The sequence below is a fragment of the Cryptomeria japonica genome, chromosome 3 (genome assembly GCF_030272615.1).
Source record: "Cryptomeria japonica chromosome 3, Sugi_1.0, whole genome shotgun sequence".
In the NCBI taxonomy this organism is placed as follows: domain Eukaryota; kingdom Viridiplantae; phylum Streptophyta; class Pinopsida; order Cupressales; family Cupressaceae; genus Cryptomeria; species Cryptomeria japonica.
Window position 1 is genome coordinate 685,626,990 of NC_081407.1, and position 21,490 is coordinate 685,648,479.

Genomic DNA, 21,490 nt, shown 5'->3' on the forward strand with positions numbered 1-21,490 from the left:
AATTATTAATATTTCAATAAAATGCCCAGATTGTGAAAAATATCAAAATGACAGAGAACTGAAATTCTGACCATGCCAAAGTGTTACTAAAGACTTAGTATCATGATTAGAAGCAACTGGGTGAGTGTCTAAAAATAGCTCCAAGAAGTTTGGAGAGCTCCCGAAAGGTCAAATCAATTCTAAAAGCATCAAGAAGCTGACCAAGACCAAATGAGCTCATTGCCAAGAACAACACCTTTGTTAGACTGATCCTATGCCCTCCAAGAACTATGGAGTTCTCCCTTGCTCACCAGTTAACCTACAAGATAACATGAAAAATAGACTAATTGTTTATAAACTAATTTTGCTTGAAAAGGGGGCATTACAAAAGGAAGTCCTAAAACCTATAGGGACTATATATACATCGCATTCCATTCTCTTGGAGAGGATGCTTGAGTTGCAAGAGACATTGCAACTAATGATTATGGCAGCAGAATGAAATCGGTGGGGCCTAATTCCAAAAAAGAGCAAGGGAAGAGGGTGAAATGTTGTGAAAAGTGATGTTTTTGGGTTGATGCAAAATATAGTGTCTTTGTCATTACTCCATTCTACAAAGTGGTTAGATGTGGGGATGCTAATGCACCTAACCTTGAAGAGGTATATGAAAGCATTGATACTATGTTTGACCAAATGAAGGTTGTTGTGTGGCAGAAGGACCCCACATTGCAATTTGACAACAAAATTTCTAACCAATCATTTAGTACAGATGGGATAAGCTCAACACTTCCTTGCATAGTATTGATTATGCATTGAACCCAAAGTGGTACATGTAAAGTCCTAGTATGATTACACCCATACAAGATGTTGACGTGAAGGAAGGGTTCATGAAGGTTGTCTAAAAAATGTATGATTATGTAGATGCTAGCATCATTCGTGCTACGTGGACAAAATTTGCCTTTTAGGGGTTATTTTGAGGAGGGCGAGACAAAAAAGGAGACTATGCCACAAAAGAACCCGATTTTGTGGTGGACTATGCATAGGCTTACTTATTTGACTACCTCTCTAACCATCTGTTGTGACCATTTCACACATCGCCCCATCGCAAATGGGGACCCCCTTTCTTTTGCTTTCAGTTTTAGGGTTTTTTCTAAGATTGCTAGTAGCGATCCTTTAGGATGAATAAGTTTGAGTTGATCTGTATACTCAATATTTTGGAAGTGAATGATTCATGATAATCAGCATCTCATGCTTGCTCGAATGGAGATGAAATGCTAAATTTGGCTAAGGCAATCTTGTTTTGGAAAGTCAATATTTTAAGGAAGGATAGGCTAGAGTTCAAATTACCATGAGAGGCTCGGAACAAAGGGATCAAGATAGAGAAGTTATCATTTTGGGATCACTTCCAGTGGAGCCCAAAATGTGCGAAAAAAGGCTTCCAGCCAAGCTCCAAATCAGCAAACTAAGCCTTGTGTATTTCATTGCTTGAAAAGAGACATCGAACTTGCTAAATGTGTTGTCAAGAAGATGTTGCAAGCTTAATCAATAGCAAGTCAGGAGGAGAAATATGTAGCAAGCTGATCGATCTTTCAATTTTCACTTCCAGTTGGGCTTCAAAAACACGAACTAACATTTCCAATTGCCCCCTTCAAAGAGCGAACTAAGGATTTCGACTTCCAATGAAGCCTCCAATCAGCAAACCAAGGATTGATTATTTCCAATCAAGCTTCAAAAGTGCGAACTAAGGATTGATAATTTCCAATGAAGCCTCCAATCAGCGAACTAAGGATTGATTATTTCCAATCAAGCTTCAAAAGTGCGAACTAAGGATTGATGATTTCCAATGAGACCTTCAAAGAGTGAACTAGGGATTTCAACTTCCAATCAAGTCCCAAATCAGCGAAGTAAGCATTTGTTACTTCTGGTCAGGCCCTCAAAATGCAAACTAAGACTTCCTGTCAACCCTTCAAAGCGCGACCTAAGCATTCCCACTTCCTATCACCCCTCAAAAGTGCGACCTAAGGATAGGCATTTTTGCCTCCCAAGTAGAAATGCAATTTTGCATCTAGGCAAGGGAGAGACATTTAACATTTGCACCACCTTGAAAGGGCACCACAATGAAGAGAAACGTTTTTATTCATATTCGAATTTGATGACACAAGTCGGCTTTTGAGCTTTAAATTGTAAATCATTAAATGAAATACAAGTCGGCCTAACATAGAACAAAGGTCACGTCTTTTGCATCTCTATAAAGGAGGTGATTGATCATTTCATTTGATCAATCACCAATTCCATCCTTTACTTGCAGCAATTTGACATTGTTAAGAACAGCGATTTTGATCCAAAGGAAGCGAATTCATTCAAGGCTAACTGAATCCTTCATTTGCCAAGCAACTTGTCTTCCAAAGACAGCTAATTTGCTATTGTTAGCATCAACATTGCATCCATTAAGAATCAGCGAACTGAATATGAGCGATTTCCATTAAGAATCAGTGAATTGCATTACATATCAGCGAATTCATCATTAGGATCTGTGATTCTACATCAGCAATCGATCAAGAGCGCATCAATGTAAAGGGCAATTTTGCCAAATTAACAATCAATTTGAAGTTACCAGCCATGTTAGAGGTTGTTTGCAAGTCTGAATTGATTATCATTTGACCATCTTTATTGAAATCAGACCCCAATTCAACACTGGTACAGCTTCATGTTTGATATTTTTATGTTGTTCTAATCATATGATGCAGTGTTCATTACTTTTTGATCATCTAATCATACTTCAAAAGCATAATTCATTGATTTAGATGGTAATTTCCAGATTTCAAGTGAGTCAAGGGTTCTATCTATGTCTAGGGTTTTGTAATTCATCAATGATTTTGGCGATTCCATGAGCTTTTGAAAGGAATTACTAACCTTGAGACATTTTAGCATTATTGACATTATAATCATATCAAAACCCTAACATGGGCAGCTCCCATAGGTAGGGCATGGCGACTCGGAAGGCAAGGTAGGCTCTCATCAAGGAAGACTCGAAGAGAGAGTCGTTGGAGTCCAAGATCACATCATTTTGGGGTAATGTAGGAGAGACCAACCTCTAGCAAATTGATACAAAGAAGTTCCAAGGTCCCTTGTATACCAACAAGCCTTCCAGATTTTCAAAGATGATGATCGAGAGCAGGATAGTGAAAGCAGCAGACTTCCCTCGAGCTATACAATGCAATGAGTTGATCGTTGACTGTGCCAAGCACCACGATGCGAGCAAAAGAACGGTTTTAGCACCTGATGGTAGAGAACTTGCCTATCTATCTGAGACAACTATCAATGAAGCTTTCCACATACCTGAATTCAACGGCATGATCTACAAAAGCAAGGAAGCAGCACAGGCATTCTATGATGATGATCCTGACAAATGCCTTGGCATAATCAATAAGTATTGGATACTTATTGAAGAGCGGGCCTGGCATATCCAAGTTACCCACCAAGCTTCACAGGATTGATTTCAAGGAGGAATTCAGCAATTTAATCACTTTACTTAACCAAATCATGGGAACCCCTCAAGCATCCCAGTTCGAGAATTGGATGTTCTACTTCATGGAGATCATATCAACTAGAAAGGAGAGGATCAACTAGGCAAGAATTATAAACAATAACATTGATATACAACTCAAGAGACTTGCACGAACCAGAACATTCTACAAGAGTTCATACATCATATATTCACTTGCCAGAGCTCATGAATACACAAGATTAATTTATAGAGGCCCAGTTGGTATGCAAGCTGGAGAATTGAGATTATTTGAATCATACACACGATTGCATTATCCTGGCAAGGCATATTACAGGAAGGTGAATGATGCCTTCACGATGCACATAACAAAAACATTGCAAGGTGGTATTCATCAGAGGTTATCTCCACAAGCAAAAGAACTGATAAAGAAGTTTCGTGCTTGGTTTATCCAATTTCTCAAGTTCACATACATAAGAATTCAAGGATGCTCTTGTCCGCCCTACATGCTACCAAGATATCCTACCGAAAAGATAGTATTGCTTGAGTTGGTGAGGCAGTTGATGACATACAACAAAGTACAAAAGAATAGACACAAGTCAAGAATTCCATTTCCCATTTCAGTTGGACAATCATTGGAAGTGTGTCCATCCTTGCAAGCGGCAAAGAAGGTGGAAGAGGAATTGAAATCTCTCCTTATTCCATACTTTTCTAGAGGTAGCTTTGATCCCTACAGCAATATCAAAAGATCTAGCAGAAGAAGGCACAAACATAAGCTACAATTGGAAGATCTTTTCATGAATGCTCAAGACGGTTTAGACATAAGGAGAAAAACGTGCTCAAGATTATCAATCGACATCGTCAAGATGTGCAAGGTCTTCGACATTCCAGATCAGGCACAAGATAGTGGAAGACACCTCCAGCCAATATATGAACAAGAGAAAGACAAAGAGGTAGAGGTCATTGGACTGATGTGGAGATCACTAACTTGAAATATTTAATGAAGCCAATTTTTGCATATACAAAACAATGGGTAGACATCCAAATTCAAAAATTGAAAAATCATGATACCTAGTTGACATTTGAATTGATGGGAGAGATAGAGTCTTCCGATGATGATATGGAAAGTAAAAGCATAAGTGGAAGTGCCACCTAGTCAGCTCACTCCAAGGGATCCAAGAGAAAAGAAAGTCACAAGGAAGAGCCTCCAAACAAGAAGCATAAATCAAGTTCAAGCCGCCCTTCAATTAGTACCTCTTCCATGCACAAGGTAGAAATGAATCAAGCAGCTAACTTGGAAAAGCAGCCACCTAGGGAGAGCATTGATCATGGAGAGTGAATGAGTCCATGGAATCTACAATTCAAAACAGCAAGTGCAAAAAGACAGACAAGGGTAAGCAATCATTGGGTCAAGGCAATTCAGTTCCACTTGAGCAAATCAATGACAAAACAAGAAAAGATGTACATGTAGTCATTGAGAACGAAAATGAAGAAGTAACATCTCCACCCTAAGAGGATCACCAACTAAATGAAGTGCAAGTAGGAGAAGAGAAATCTGCTATCCCAACATGGCTTAGGGAGAGATTAACAAAAGAATTGATAGTAGCAAAGGAAGATCCTATTGATCTGGAATCTGGATAGCTTCTTGAATAGAATTCAAGAGACCGTTAGGAAGAAGAAAGCAGCAAAGATGTCAAAGATGACAAGAGATGGTGCAGGATCTCGAATAATACAGATTGCCACTCCAAGAGTAGATAAGCCTGAAGGCGAGATTACAACAGAAGAATATGACTTGGAGACTATTGATTTAGGTCCTCCCACCATTGAGCAAACATTGGAAGAAATGAATGACACAGTGAAGATAGTCCACGACATGTTGAGGTTGGAAGTAGATAAGAATAAGAAAGTGGAAAGAGAAGTGAATGCATTGAGAAGTTACTTCTAGCAGTTCAAAGAACCGTTGAGGTAACATGATCCTTCAGCTACGCCCCACCATTGCTTCCTCCAGACTCAGTGGAAAATTTAGAAAGGATGAGAACTTCAGCACACTTAATGGATACTTGGATAAATAAGACTTTCAAAAGGGCAAATGCATTTATCAAAGAACTGGTGAAGATATTTGATAAGGCCATAAGTATCGTTGAAAGAACTCAAGTCCTCATGGCAGCTTATGATAATTTCCTTTACACCAAAGACTATACAGTGGTGTAACGTGCTTCGCATGAGGAAGGTCATTTTTGAAGCTATCAACAATGGACGCACTCAAGTCAATGGAGCAATAAATTTGATACATGTCAAGATCGTAGAGGTAGCTAAGATCATTCTCGAGAAGGAGATGAATGAAGGAATTCACATAGATGTTGATCAGCTAGCTGTATGAGTGAAGATCATATTCTTTGGAACAGACAGATCACCTTCCGAGAAATAGCTGGACAATATACACTCATTCACAGTACTTGCCAGCAAGACTAGAGATTATGGGCCAGGATGGGAGACAACCTTTGCTTCTTCTTTAGAAGAAGTTAGTTACTTGGAAGAACAGTTGAGGAACCTGCCTATCGCTCTAATAACTAAGATTGAATTCATGACGTCTAGATTCGTTGAATTTGCAATAAAAGAAAAGGATAAGGGCAACAAGATTCTAGAAGATAGTTTGTTATGATCCCATGTGGTATCATTTTTTCTATTGGACGATTTTTCCTCGTATTTTGTGCCAAATGGATGTCACATTCCCATTGGCTGATATTTGATTATTTTGCAATAATTAGGTATTTTGTTGTAACAAACCCTAATTAGGGTTTAGGTGGCAAAATCTTGCCCTTGATTTTGATTTAATCTTGGCCATTCATTGTAGTCGAGAGCTCTATATAAGCTCAACTCATTTAATTTGTAAAGGATCGATTAGAAGAGTTTTGAAGAATTGTTGCTTGATGCTACAGAATTAATAAAATCATTGAAGTGTTGGTGATTTATTGAGTTTTGGAGCATTTGCTTGTTTCCTCATCCTTTTATGACAGAATTTGATATTTGAAAAGACAAAAAAAATTAGAATAGAATTTGCTTTAAGTATTTTAGATGAATGGAAGATGCATGTGCATGATGATTGACAGTGAAGCTCTCATTGTTCATACTACTAGTACTCCATCGATGGTGAAGTATTTTGCATGGTCGACTTAACTTATCTTAGCCAAAGCTTAACTTCAATTACTATTTCATCATTGGTGTGCTTCATCTTGAAGGTATCTATGCTTGTAGTAGTGATTTGAAAATTATCAAGCTACCCTTAGAAGATTGCACTAGTGTTGCAAAGATGTTCATAGCATGTCAATGCAAAGCTTAGTTGAGCTCACTTGAGATTGTCCATTGTCTTGCATTCCTAGCAGTAGCATAGCATTTCTAAACCTTACTCCTTTTTTCATTTTTTTATCAAAGATCATTTAGTAGTAGTAGGAAAGAGCGAAATTGCAACATCATCTGCAGGAGAGCATTCCATTGGGCTTGAAGTTGATGAAGAACAATTGCGCCAGTCCCCTTGAAGGTACAGCAAACACATTATACCATTGAAGCTATCCAACACGTCAAGACCTGGCATTGTAAACCTTGGAGTCAGCATTTGAGAAGTCTTTCTTTGAGAGAGGATAGAGTATTCAATACTTTATTCTGTGTTTGATAGTGCATGAAAACACCATCAACACCATCCATTTGCTAGCCCAAGTTTATACTTCTTTTGCTGCTGAGAGGAACTGGTATACTTATAGCTTCATCCACTCCATTAAGAAGAACAAGCATACCCCTAGGAGAGCAGAGAAAGTTGTTGTATAGTGCCTTGCATTTTATTGACCACAACACACTTATGTACAAGGAGAGCCTAGCATCACAATGGGATGTAGAGCCAAAGGAGCCAACATAGGTTAATGATGCAACATAGACAGGGCTGTTTGGTATTGGTTTGGAAGAGGTTGAGCATATACAGTCTGGTAGTTCTAGCGATGAGTTCGGGGATAATTAGAGGCATCACTTTAGGCCATTTACCATTTTGAAAATTTGTCATTACAATCATCATTGTGAAATTTTGAATATAATATAAATTTCTAATTCAACATTTCATTGTAAATGTTCAATTCACAATTCAAATGTTTTAACGCAATCACTGAAATGTATTTACAACTTTACTATTGAGCAGTTTACTTAGTGTACCCAATTTTTAATTTTCATTTGTAATTTTATCATAACTAAATTTTCAGATATCATATGTGCTTGTGCTGCCATACCCAAACTTAGGCTCAACACTCCCTTGCATATGGCAGGGTTCATAAAGGGTATCTGAAAGATGTATGATTCTTTAGATGCTAGCATCATATATGCTAAAAGCACAAATTTTGCCTTAGGGGTTATTTTGAAGAGGTCAAGATAGATAGGTAGACTATGGCACAAAAGGACCCAATTTTGTAGTGGACCATGCATGGACCTACTTCTTTGACTACCTCTATATCCATTCATTTGTTAGCCCGAATTTCTAGTTCTTTTGTTGTTGAAAGAAACTAGTCTATTTATAGCTTCATCTACTCCATTACGAAGAACAGGCTTACCTCTAGAAAGGCAAAAAAGCTTCTTGTTGTACATAATGCCTTGCATCTTATTGACCGCAACACACTTAAGATATGGTTCTGGCCTTTACTGAATATGATATTGAGCTATAATGAGAGATTCAAGCCAATAAGGCTAGTTCTCGTAGGAGTACAAAAACAAAATATGGTTCTGGACTTTACTGAAATTCTAGAACCCACATCAAATATTATAGATCAATTTGGGCACCCTAACATGGAACCAAAGGAAGTATTTCATTCTAAATCAATTATATTATAATCAAGTTGTCTCTTTACGTAGTCAATATGGATAGTAGACAGTGTGTAAATGATGAAAGCTTAAAGAATTGCTTGAAGCAGCAGTAAGTCTATATAGGTCAGCTCCCACAAGCAAGAGATGGTTGTAAGAGTAATTAACACAAAGGGATTCAATGGCCAACCTGGAAGATCAGTTTCAAAAAGCTCAATTCTGACAAAGCTTAACAAGGGAATCCCAGCCATATGGACACTAGGGGTATCTTTTGGTGTCCCTTAGGGACCCATATTGCAGCCTTCTCCCTCAAAGTTGGTTCAAAAAACAACAATCAGACAAAATTTCATGTCTCCTTTTTCATAATAGAGGCAAGGAGAAGACTTTTAGCTTATCCTTATTTCCCATAGACTAAAGAGGAAAAGACGGGAAATAATTAATAATATTTTAAGTGGGCTCAATAATTTCAAAATAAGGCCAACATAATAATATTATTATAATAAAAAATAAAATTTATTTTTAAATACTAATATTAAAATTTAAAAATAAAAAGCATTTTTGAATGCTAAATAAAACTATTTTTGAATACTTTTGGGAATCTGGTTAAAAGGGCCCATTTTTAGCACTAGAGAAGCAGACGCCTATCTTCTTTCAAAAATCACCAATCAAGTTATCCTCTTCTCATCCAATTTTCAAATTTGAGCAGTTTGTTCAATCTAAGGCATCAAACGACGAGAATATTTGATTTGTTTGGGGTTCAAGAGGACAAAAACCCTCTTGAATTCCACATTTGGGATCAAGGATGAAAACTCTTGTTTCCAATCTTGGGTGATTCCATCCAGGAATCATAATTGCACTGATTTGTGGTAGATTTAGATTTTGCGAGTGTCACCATAGTGATTTTGGCAAGCAAAAATCATCATTTTATCACCAACACATATTTGAGGATTTATATAGTGAGTTTAAGATTTTTGTGAATTCTTGAGCATCCTAAAGAGCTGGATCTGAGTTGTTACAGTCATGCCAACTGCCAGCTGACGTCATTAGAGGGTTTTGAGACTATTTTTGGAGGTAGCCTAGCTGCAAGAAAAAATCAGAAATTTTTCAAGGGTGGCAAACCATTTTTTGAGATATTTATTGTTGATTTGGGAGACACCAATTGTGAAGACAATCCATACACATTTATTGTCACTTTTCATGTCCAATCTACATTACATCAGCAGTAAGGATGGTTAAAATTTAAAAATAGTTTGTTTGGTCATTGTAAGCTCCCATCCATGACTATGCTACATCCACTTGTGGAGCAAGATTCCTTCATTTTCTCCATTAAAATATTGGTTTTGAAATAGTTCCTATCCAAGATTGTGGTCCTTAATATAGTTTACACTGGTGGCACATGTGATGGTCCTGCCCTTGCTATCTTTGCACGACCTATGTTTTCCCCGTAGGGTGTTAGGTTAAGACATTGCATAAATGACAGAAGTACACAGAATATATGGAACTCACAAGTGTTCTATTGATTCATAATAAACCAGTACATACAATGATAGCAATATGTTCGACTATCATAGCATGTCCAAAGACTGGAAACAGATACAATATAAAGGAGTCGGTCGGTTACCCGGTGCCAACTGCCGACAACCAACGGGTTAACTGCCGATGCTAACACAATTTACCTTAATGCTTAATTACCCGACAACAACCTACTTATAATAAGGAGAGCAAGCCACATGGAATAGAATACCATTGGCAAAGAAGAACTTTTCAATGGCATCATCTGCCTCATCGTTCAATTACACATTGAATAAGTCTGCTGGTGGGTTTGGAACATCACTCACCAATCTATGTTTCCCATTAGCCCTTGCTGCCCCTAAACTAGAAGAAACCAAAATATGTGCAACTGGCCTATGCAAAGTAAAGTGGAACCTTGTCTCAAATGACATCTCGACCATAGTGGCAAAGAAGCAGATATATATGCATTTTCCTCACTAACACCCCATAACTTACTAATCTAGGCACTATAATTGAGTTTTTTTGCCAACTTCTCACATACTTTCTCATGCCCCCATCTTAAACCCTAGTCACAGCAAAGACACTAGTTGCAGCAGTCATGAAACCTAGTCACAGATCTATGTAATTAAATATGAGATGGCAGCCTTAGGATAAAATTGCAGTCTTCAGAAACTCAGGTTATAGCCTTTATAGGAATTAAGCAAGGAACGTCCTAAGAGTTAAGGATAAAAGTTAAAATTAAAGGACGACTAAATGGAATAAATTATAATATCAATTCCTTGTTGGGGGGCCAACTAAGATGAAGGGCTATTGCCTTTTATTAAGGCCAACCAAAGAACATAAGATTGAATTAAATAAAGCTTAAATATTATGGCCGACCTCTCTCATAAAGACACATCACTTGGGCTTTGGAAAAGGTATAAGTAGAAGATATAATGGGGAGAGAATGGGATTAGAGCAGAAAGAAATATTTCAGATAAAGATATATCTTGGCAGCAAACATAAATATATCATAACAGCAGAAAGGGAATCAGATCAGAGGAGTTAATCAAAGAAGAACAGATCTGATATAACAGGCATGCAGCCATTGGGCATTACGCGAGTGATTTGATATGAAGTAGTAATTCTTGTGGTAGGCCGCATAATGTAATTCTATGTATAACTACTCACATATGAACAATATGTATGCAACCTAATGATACTATATTACTATATGATTCCTTATATGAGGAATATAGACAATACTGTGCAATTCCTCATATGTCTGTTTAAATACTGCAAACAACCATGATAGAGATAGTGAGGGACTACAAGGAGGGGAAACAGTTATGAGGTCCCCTTCTAAGCACACCACCTCATGGCGGTGACTGATAGTCCCATCAGGCCAAGGGGGTGCAAGGAGTGCCCCGCCCTTGTGTCATGTCCCTAACTCAGATCACAGCCCTTATAAATAATAATGATAATGGTTTGCAAGAAATGGTGGCCGACCTAGGTTAAAACAAGGTTTGGAGCCGGCTAGTAAATAGATAAATAAATAAATAAAATAATAATAATAATATTAATGTGGCTGAACACCCCCCCCCCTCCCTCGGTTGGTTGGGCACCCACTTTTGCAATACAAATAAAAACTAAATAAAACTTTTTGTTGGGCCGACCTCATGGGGATAGGTGCCCAATTTAGAAGGGAAATTTAATTTAAACAAAATTACTTCTTACTTGGCCAACTTGCATAAAGAGGTGCACCTTTTTGGTGAAGGGGTGTCTTTGGAAGATATAAATAAGAATACCTTTGAGGGATTTGTGGCGAAATTCATATTTTCTTTCCTACCTCAAGAGCAGACGTTGTGAGCAGAATCTGAAGGTCACTTTCAGGATTTAAGAACGGCATTGTTAAGTAAGATTGTGTCCAGAACAAATTGGAATATAAATATATTTAGAGCAGATCAACTAAGACAGAAAAATAAGACAGATATATCCATCGATCCTAAAAGCATTGCAGAAACATAAAATAAAATGAGCAAGACCCTAAAAGGGAAGTATGTGCAGAATTCTGGAGAGGAGTGTATGTATGAGAAGACCATAAGAATTCTAATCTGGAACTGAAGAGGTCTAATACTGATTATGGCGGCAATCAAATCAGAAAATCAGAATCAAATCTGAATGAAGGAGTATTACATCTGCATCTAACACCAGCAGAGATATTTCATTGGCAGCGGATCTGATAGAATAGTAATATATCAAATACTTGTGGTATGAAGGCAATATAGATTATTCATACAGATGTAAATGCATATATGTTTATATCTGACTGTGTACAGAATTCATTTATATCTATATGCTTAAATGATTGGTTGAGAGTGAATATATATTTAAATCTATACACTTGATAACATAATTGTTAATGCATGATAGCTTCGGTAAGATAAATGATTGAATGAGAGATAAATGAAGTCTCTCATTCAATCATTTATCATATCGATAACTATGATAAAACCTTCAAGCAATTAATTCCTCTTTGATAGTCATTCTACATTTGCACATAAATAACCTATTCAGTTCAATCATACTATATCTTTTGTTTATGATCATCAATTACTAAATCTTGCATTCCAATTTATATCGACTAACATAATTGATAATAAATATTATGATTAATCAAAACACCGATTAAATATCGGGTTGTATATGCTTCAATATATCGGGTGGCATGATAACCGCTAGTTATCGGATGTTAATCCTACACCGATAGTTATCGGTTGTTAAGGCTAACATGCTGATAACTATCGGCTGTTAGTATTGTACAAACACCAATAATCATCGGCTGTTAAGTATTGTGCAAACACCGATAATCATCAGTGGTTAGAATATTTACACACCGATTGGTATTAACAATGAACATGCATTTGTTTGTATTGACAAAGAGGCACAATCAAGGAATGTCTTGATCGGTCATGACCGATCAAGGCATTGCTTGATCGTACCCCATTTGTTATATACTTATATTGAGTGGCATTCGTGAGATAGGACATAGAAAATAATAAATGCTCCTCTCACCTGCCACAAACAAGAAGATAGTCAGATTCATATATTAATTCAATAATATATATAACTAGATTATTCAAAATAGAATATAACTTGCATATTGAATGTAAATTGAACATCATTTACAATAATATTCGATACTATTGGGGAAGTAGAGGAAGTGCAAGGAGGGGGGACGATGAAAGACTCCTCACTAGGTATGGTGCCTCGTAAAGATGGTTGAGAACATTGCTTAAGGACCATGTGAGGTCAAGGAAGATAAGGTCCTAACCTTGTGCCTAGGGTTGAGGGTCAAAAGACACCCTATTGCAACTCCCCTACTATTACCATATTGATCATTTGTTGAAGGGATCCTCAATCATAAGAAGAGAGGATTACAAGTAGGGGAACGGTGTTGGGGTTATCTTCTAGGTACACCACCTCATTGTATATGACCGGAGAGTCCCATGAGGCCAAAGGGGTACAAAAGGTAATACTGCCTTTGGGCTTAGAAAGGATGAACTTCCAGGGCACCCTATTGTGAATGCTCCTCGTGCTCTCAATCATGTTAAATGAATTAAGAATGTTCGAACATAAGAAGTAGAGTAGGGGCGGCAAGATTGAAGGAATGATTATAGGACACCTCACTAGGTACTCCACCTCATATCGATGGCACGGGCCACATGAGGCCAAGGGGGATAAGGTCCACCCTTGGGCCTAGGATAGAGGATCTCTAGGGCACCCTATCGAGTCACCCTATCTTAGCACTTCTATGGTTGAGCCTTCTCAAAATGATTTAAGCAATTTTGTGATTAGATCTATACTTTTAATATAAATACTTGCTGCTTTCTAGTTAAAGAGATCTATTTTAAGAATTATGATTATGAAATAATCCCTAGCTTGTTTGCGGGGCCTCAATCAAAGTGAAAGGTATCTCTAACCCTACCTTGTTTCAATTAAGAATTGTGATCTAGGGCAAAATTTGAGTATTTATAATTTAGGGATAATTTGGGGACATTACACCTTGGGCTTAGAAGGGAAGGATGTTCTAAACACCCTATTTGTAAGTTGTTAGAGTGTTTAGGTTTAAATGGGGCACATAGGTCATTAGAGTTCAGACCTAGAGTATAGACTTCAAAAAAAAAAAGGCAACCGTAGAGTAGACTGAATTCGCAAACAATAGTTGGGAAGGCATAGTAGGAGGTGAAGACTTTCGGGAAGAGACAAAATTCCCTGAATTTGCCTCAAGAGCTAAGAATCCCATTGGGGAAATGGAATGATTCAGCAAATAACCATTTTGGAAGAAAAGGGGAAACAAAAGCAAAGATGATGGATCCCACAACGCAGGTTTTCGGTAGTGGGCATGGAAGGAACTGAATCAAATCAAATAAAGTCTCAAAAAGGTCAACAAGCAAAAGGAAAGCAACTGGAACAAGAAAACTTCCGCAGGTGATTAAGTTGAAAAACTCTTTGGAAATGTTGAATGTGTCCCACAACCCAACGAATTGGATGACTCCAGCAAAGTAGACATGATGGCAGAAGCCCTAGAAAAAAGGGCAATTATAGGAAGAGTGACGAGTTGATATGCGAGTAGAGAGGAAATTCATTCATGAATGGCTGAAAAAGCATTAGAAGCTGAGATCTCATTCTTACTAAAGAATTTCTTCGCCCTAGAATTTGTATCTAAAGAAGGAACGAGTTCTTGGCCAAGGGACCATGGTGGTGCGGAACCTCCTTAGTGTACACCCAGAAATATATCAAACAATTCAATCCAAGAGGGATGGCTCCATCGAAGTGGGCCTACTAGATCAGATTATATAATTAGCCACTCGAATTCTGGACGAAGGAATGTTTAAAAAGATAAGCTTGGAATTAGGGCAGTATCTAGGTCTAGAGATGGGGAAAGAAGATTCGAAATTACACACCAAAATCAAGTTGACATCAATAAAACCTCTACCCAATTTGATCAAATTTAAAACATCCACTGGGACATGGGAGCAAAAGATAGAAGTAGAACTAAAAAGTTACTACTGCAAAAGATGTGCTAGCCGAAGACACAATGTTCTGAACTGCATGAAGCCTCCACAAAAGAAATGGGTAAGGAAAATTAGTGAGGATGGGATCTCAGGAGACCAAAGAATTTTACAATTACCAAAACAAGAAGGCAAGGCTCAAAGCGATTCAACGAAAACCCCAAAGGCAAAGATCATGTCAGAAATGCTGACTGTGAATCCATCAACACGAGAATTGGATCACAAGAAAGGTAAGATGCGAGAAAAGGGATCGAAGGAGGCCAACAAGACCAAGAACCCAAATCGAGAAAAGCAAGGAAGATGCAATGGAACCCCGTTCAAAACCTTCGACACAAGCCAAGACATGATGAGTCCCCCACAAACCTTTGCCATTCATGAGGAAGATGGACAATGGGAGACCACACTGATAGAGGTGGATCCAAGAAATACAGAGTTTAGTGAAAGCAATAAACGATGAATTAGATGTGGTGGAGCCAAGGAATATCAGCCAATCAGCAGCAAAAATAATGGAGACAAGACCAGTTAAAAGAAAGAACCGGAAGGAAGACTCTGAAGCAAAAGAGGGTGGAGGACGCCTCATGCAAAGATCAAACCTCAATCAGAAAATACATGCTGCGATCTAGAGGAGCTAAGCACTCATCCCCCCCTAAAGCCCAATGAAGTCTCTAACATGGAATGTTAGGGGCTTTAATGCCCCTAACAAAAGATGCCAAATCAAACGCCAACTAACTATCTTGGAGGTTGATCTGGTTTTAATACAGGAAACAAAATTAAGTGCGAAGGAGGTTGAGATATTTGTCAGACATTATAAGGGCTAGGAAGGTTGGTTTTGCAACTCGGTTGGTGCTTTTGGCGAACTCAAAATAATGTGGAAAGCAAATAGTGTTGTGTTTCGACCAATAGTGGCCAATCAGAATTGGATGAGAGGCGAAATGAGAAGCCTTTCCTCTAAGCTACATTTCATAATTTACAATGTTTATGGGCCAACAAAAGCAACAAACAAGAAGTCATTATGGGATACTTTAACACATCATAGTTGGAGACTTCAATGCCATTCTAGATCCCAGTGAGAAAATGTGTGGCTTGGGCAAAGCGGTAAAATCCCAAACGAACTTTGTAGAATTTGTAAGATCGAATGGTTTGATAGAAGCAATAACAAATAACGGGAAATTCACATGGAACAATAGGCGCGACGGATTCACAAATATCACGGAAAAAATCGACAACTTTTTTTTCTTTGAGACATGGCTTAACTCAGTGCACCAACTAACTACGACAATTAAATCAATAACTATTTCAGACCACTTCTCGGTCGAACTGCAGATCGCTGATGCCAATTCTTTGCAGAAATGCTAGTTTAAATTAGAAACAATGTGGTTTAAAAGGCACGATTTAATCAATATAATGGAGGGATAGTGGTTGGATTCAAATGGCTACGAAGGTACAAAAATGTTTGTATTCCACAAAAGACTCCAATTTCTAAAAGAGACTGAGGTATTGGAACGAAACCTGATTCAATAACATATTTGAGGAAAAACAAGGCATAGAGGAAGAAATGGCATCATTGAGCGACTCAATCATGAAAAATGTGATGACTCAAGAAGAATGTAGCAGGGAGAGAACTACTAGCGTTATACAATGAAATTTTAACTTGGGAGGAATGCTACTGGAAAGGAAAGTCAAGAGAAACATGTTTGAATGAAGGGGACTTAAATACAATTTTTTTCTTAACTCCACCAAGAAGCACAGGAGCAGGAATCAAGTATCACAAATCATAAGAGCTGATGGAAGTTGGCTTAGCAACCCATGGGAGATTAACAAAGACGAAGTAGATTTCTTTCAGCGCTTGCTAGGCAGTCGAGAGTGTGCGAAACACCAAAACATCAATTTTGCAGATAACATTCCCCATTTGGTCTCTTTGGAGGACAATTAGATACTAATGGTGCCTAGCACAGCGAAAGAAGTTAAAGCTGCCACCTTCCAGCTCCACTCGAATAAAGCACTAGGTCCAGATGGATTTGTAGATTCTTCGAGGGGACTCGGGGACTGAGGTAGGGCGACCCCTTGTCCCTATTTGCCCTCTCGGGTGAGTAACTTAAGACATAAAGGACATAACACAGAATAATGCTGTAAATATCAGACAAAGTATATCAGATGTTCTATTCATCAATAAGTGTGTTGTACAAGTTACATTCCGGAGTATTAAAGGGTACCGAGGGGGTGCGAGCGCCAACCGTCGCACCGCAACTTCCACCCCTCAGTTGCCAACTAACCAAAACAATTACACATAATTAACTAATGTTATTCCCGTGTACAATAATGCCGCCAACATCATCCCCCCCAAAAAGAAAAGTCGTCTCCAGGCGACTTACAAAAATGGAGATAATGCAACCTATACAAGATAGCTGAAAGACTAGGGAGGGGGCTGAGAAAGCGTCCCTGAAGTAGAAGTGTGAGATGGCGGTGTCTGGGTCGCCAAGCGGGTACGAAGATCATACACCTGCTGAGTGCGTGCAGCCACATCCCGTTCCGCTACGAGGACCTTCTCTAGAGCTGTCTTCACCATGTGTGCGGCCTCCAGTAACTCCTTCTCTTTTGTAGCCACTGCCTCCGTCGCGCAGGCCAACCGTGTCTGCTCGGCTGCCAGGCGGGTCTCTACCTCGGCCTTCGCTGTCCGGATCTCAGCCGTCTCTGTGCGGGCCACCTCTAGCTGTGCCAACAACTGCGCCCTCTCGGCTGCCCATGAGGCCTGCTGACTGGCCACCTCTCTCTCCAACGCTACGCGGGAAGCCTCCCTGACTGCAAACTCCTGCTGTGTACGCCTCAATGTATAATAGGCATCCCGGTAGACCTGCTCGATCTCGTGGACAACTGCCGTCACCCGACTCTCCACAACGGGCTGACGCAGCCTCCAAGCCTGGAGCATCTCCTCTGTCTCCGTAGTCGGCCACCCCTGAGACTCAAAGCAGGTAGCAAAGTCTGTCGAGCAGCCCACCCGCATAAACTGTAGGACCTGCTCCAGCTCCACCACCACCTGCTGCAATGCTTGTGTCTGGGCGGCAGCCACCACCCGCCTACCCCTCGTTACCATATCAGCCATGTCAGCGAGATAGGTCTCAACATCCTCCCCCGTCTATGCCGAAGACTGGGAAATCCCTGGTGGAACGGTCACCACTGTATCCTGCTGTGAAGGTACCACCTCCGCCACCGAAGGTGCACCATCTCCTGGTGCCTGCCCAGAGGCGACCTCCCCTGCCTCGTGCCCAACTGTGAGTCCATGTGCCTCCCCTGACGAGTCATCCAAGTGGACTACCTCCGCTCCAGTCTCTCGACATGGTGAGAATACAACAGCTCCCTCCGGCTGTGCCAGTGTCATCTGAAACCGCTGTGTGAGCCAGCTCTGCATAGCCTCGAGGTCAGCACGCATCTCCGTGACCGGTGGATGGTTCGCTGTCGTGGGCTCCTCCAACAACGAAGCCGAAACAGTCACCACAGCGTCACTACCCACGACCTCCAACCGCACGTGAGGCTCGGTATCCTCCACCTCTGTCGGCCCCTGCTCGACCACTACCCGATGCGGTGACTCCTCTATCCCTGACTCTGCCATGTCCTCGGTAAGTGCCGCTGTGGTTAGGCCCGACGGTGCTCCCTGGTGCTCATGCTGGAGGGGACCAAGTGTAACAGGCGTATGGCCTCGTCCGAAGGCCGGAATACAAGTGCCGCCTACTCCAGATGCTAGCACAGTCGTGCCCATCGGTAACAGAGGTGGGGCAAACCGGACTCGTACAGGCTCCTCCGTTGCTTGACTACTATCGTCCTCCTCATCTTCCTCCTCCGAATCCTCCGTGCTGCTGGACTCCCTCCCGCTGTCAGGCTCCCCTGAGGCCGAGGCCCTATCCACCGCCCGTTTCCGCTTCGCGGAAGAGTGCCCAATGTCCAAGTGCCTCCAATACATTATTGGAGGCTCTCCCGCTGCCAGCGGTCCCTGTGGCCGTACCTCCAACTCATCCTCCGACACTACTTCCCGCGTGGCCTCCAGGAATAATCCTATAGCATAATGAGGCATATAGAATGTGCGATGCTGGAGCGTCAAAAACTCATACATACGCTCTGCCAGTAACGCTGCCCAGTCATATACGATGCCATTCATCAGTCCATTCATCAGCATAATCTGAGGAAGGGCAATGTCCGACGCCCTACCCGACCCTGTCAATCTGCTCTTGATGACATCCATAATGCATCTCCAGTGGCCCTCCGCAACAAAAGTCTTACGGATTCCGCGACTCTTCGTGGCTCTAGCCACGCTGTCCAACTCCGCTGTGGTCAAATTCTGGGAGACTAATTTAATCCACCGCTCCTTCTCCTCCTGTGTCATCTTCTTGGCCTTCAAGTCTATTTTCTTGCCCTGGCTGCCCGGAATGCCGAATACCCTCATGAAATCCCTTGCTTTGAAGGATATGGTGACATCCCTCCGGAGGTATTCAAACGTGTTGGTGCATGTATGCCTGTCGAAGGTGTCCACCATGAAGCGTAGGGCACCCTCGTACTCCCGGATAGGGAACACAGGCATCCGAATAGCCCACTCTACCTGTGCCTTCCGGAGGTTTTGCTTTACCAGGTCATTATCGGGGGTATCCTGCCACCATTTGCAGCATTCCAATCCATTCAGGCCCTCGAAAGTAATATTCTGTGGCGTCACTGTGTTTTTCGCACTTGCGGCAACCTGTGGTGTTTTCTGTTTTTGTTTTTGCCGAGCGCTGACATCCATGGTGCCGCCTGCAACACGCACTCCTGAAGCTAAAATCCTGATATTGCTACCTCTATCCTTCTGGCTGCTACTGGAAGAAGCGTGCAGCTGTTTCTTCCAACTCCTCTTCCCGGCTGAATCCATCGATCTCCCCGTAATGATTTGTTTAGAAAAAATCCACCCTTCGTAACGGCCCTCTCTTTTTGGCTGCCGCCGTGCGGCTGCTTGGTCTACCTGTGGCTGCGTGGGATTGTGCGAAATTGGTCTGGCCGTGCGGTGTGTCCCTTCCCCTGGTGGTGATGTGCCTTCAACTATGTGCGGGGTCTTCTCCTTTACCCTTCGCGCCTCGTGATATCCGGTGCTGTGCGGTGTGCGGCGTGGTGTTTTCCGTGCGCGGCGTGGTGTTTTCCGTGCGCGGCGTGGTGGCTTCGATGTGCGGCGTTTTAACCTTGCGCGACGTTTTAACCTTATGCGGCGTGGTGGCTTCCTTCTTCCCTCGGTGGTGTCTCTTCCTTGCGGCGTTTTATACCCTGCGTGGCCTTCGGTGGCTCCCACCGCACGGTGTGACCACCGCACGATGGTTCCACCGTCGGTGGTTCCACCGCACGGTGGTCCCACCGCACGATGGTCCCACCGTCGGTGGTCCCACCGTCGGTGGTTCCACCGCACGATGGTCCCACCGTCGGTGGTTCCACCGTACGGTGATGCCGCCTTCGGTGGTCCCACCGTACGGTGGCCACTTTTTCCCTTTTTTTTTTTTTTTTCAATTTTCCCTGTTTCTTATTATTATATATCAGAGTTCCGTGACTCGCGGCGAGTCACGCGAGTCCGCGGGCCGAGTGACCTCCGCCGGGTCACGGCGACCCTGACCCGGGCCCGGACGAGTCACAGGGTGTGACTCGCCTGACTCGCCGAGTCAGCGAGTCAGCGAGTCACCCCCTGACTCGCCGAGTCCGAGGGTCGTGACCCGACCGGCGCAGCTGGAAAAAGTGGACGCTAAAACATAAAAAAACATAACACATTTTTATTATGTTTTGTGCCATTTGCCTTTGTTATAACCCTAAAAGGGATTGCCATTCAGTTTTATGAGTGGAAGAGAGGAAAAAAGAGAGGAAGAGTTTTGCAACCAGCTGAGAGGAAGAGGTGAAAAACTTGCACAAATCACATTGGGGCAGCATTACAGTTGCATTGAGAGCATCAAGGAGCTCATTTCAAACACTTGTCAACAAATTTGAAAGAGGTAAGTTTTAATTTTTATTGATTTTGTTAGTTTTTTTTCTATATTATGGATTTTTCCATTTTTTTTTAATTTTTTTTTTAACTTCAGCTTTCCAAATCTATATTGTTGCTTGCATACTTCAATGATTCAATCACAATGACATAAATAGAACAATAGCATAGCAAACCCTAGACTGTTTTTTTGAAAAAATTGTATACATGTATTTATAATTTTTTCTAAAAAAAATCTAGGGTTTGCTGATTTTTCTGAATTGTTAATTTCTTTATTTGAAATTTGAAAATTTTCAAGAAAAAACACAATGCACAAATTAGTCTTTGCTGATTTTTTTTAATTAGTTTAAAATTTTAAATTTAAAACTTTGTCAAACACAATGCTCAAATGGTGATTTGTAAAATTGTCTTATTGCAGCAGCCCTCACGTTTTGAAAACATTTTTTTTTCCTAATGGCTCATCCTAATCCTCCACCTAGGAAACATGGTCAAAAAGATGAGGCATGGAAATACACTGAAGAATTCCCTGGTAGACAGAGAAATCAAACCAAGTGTATGTTTTGTAAGGAAATTAACCATGGGGGGATAAATAGATTAAAATATCATATTGCTGGCATACGTGGTCATAAT

At 40.8% G+C, this 21,490-nt stretch overlaps 1 protein-coding gene across 1 annotated transcript in view; it reads right to left on the reverse strand.

Annotated features, from left to right (window-relative positions):
* LOC131051126 (uncharacterized) overlaps positions 1-21,490 on the reverse strand; it is a 238,784-nt gene that overhangs the window by 182,848 nt on the left and 34,446 nt on the right. The gene's annotated exons all lie outside the window — the stretch shown is intronic.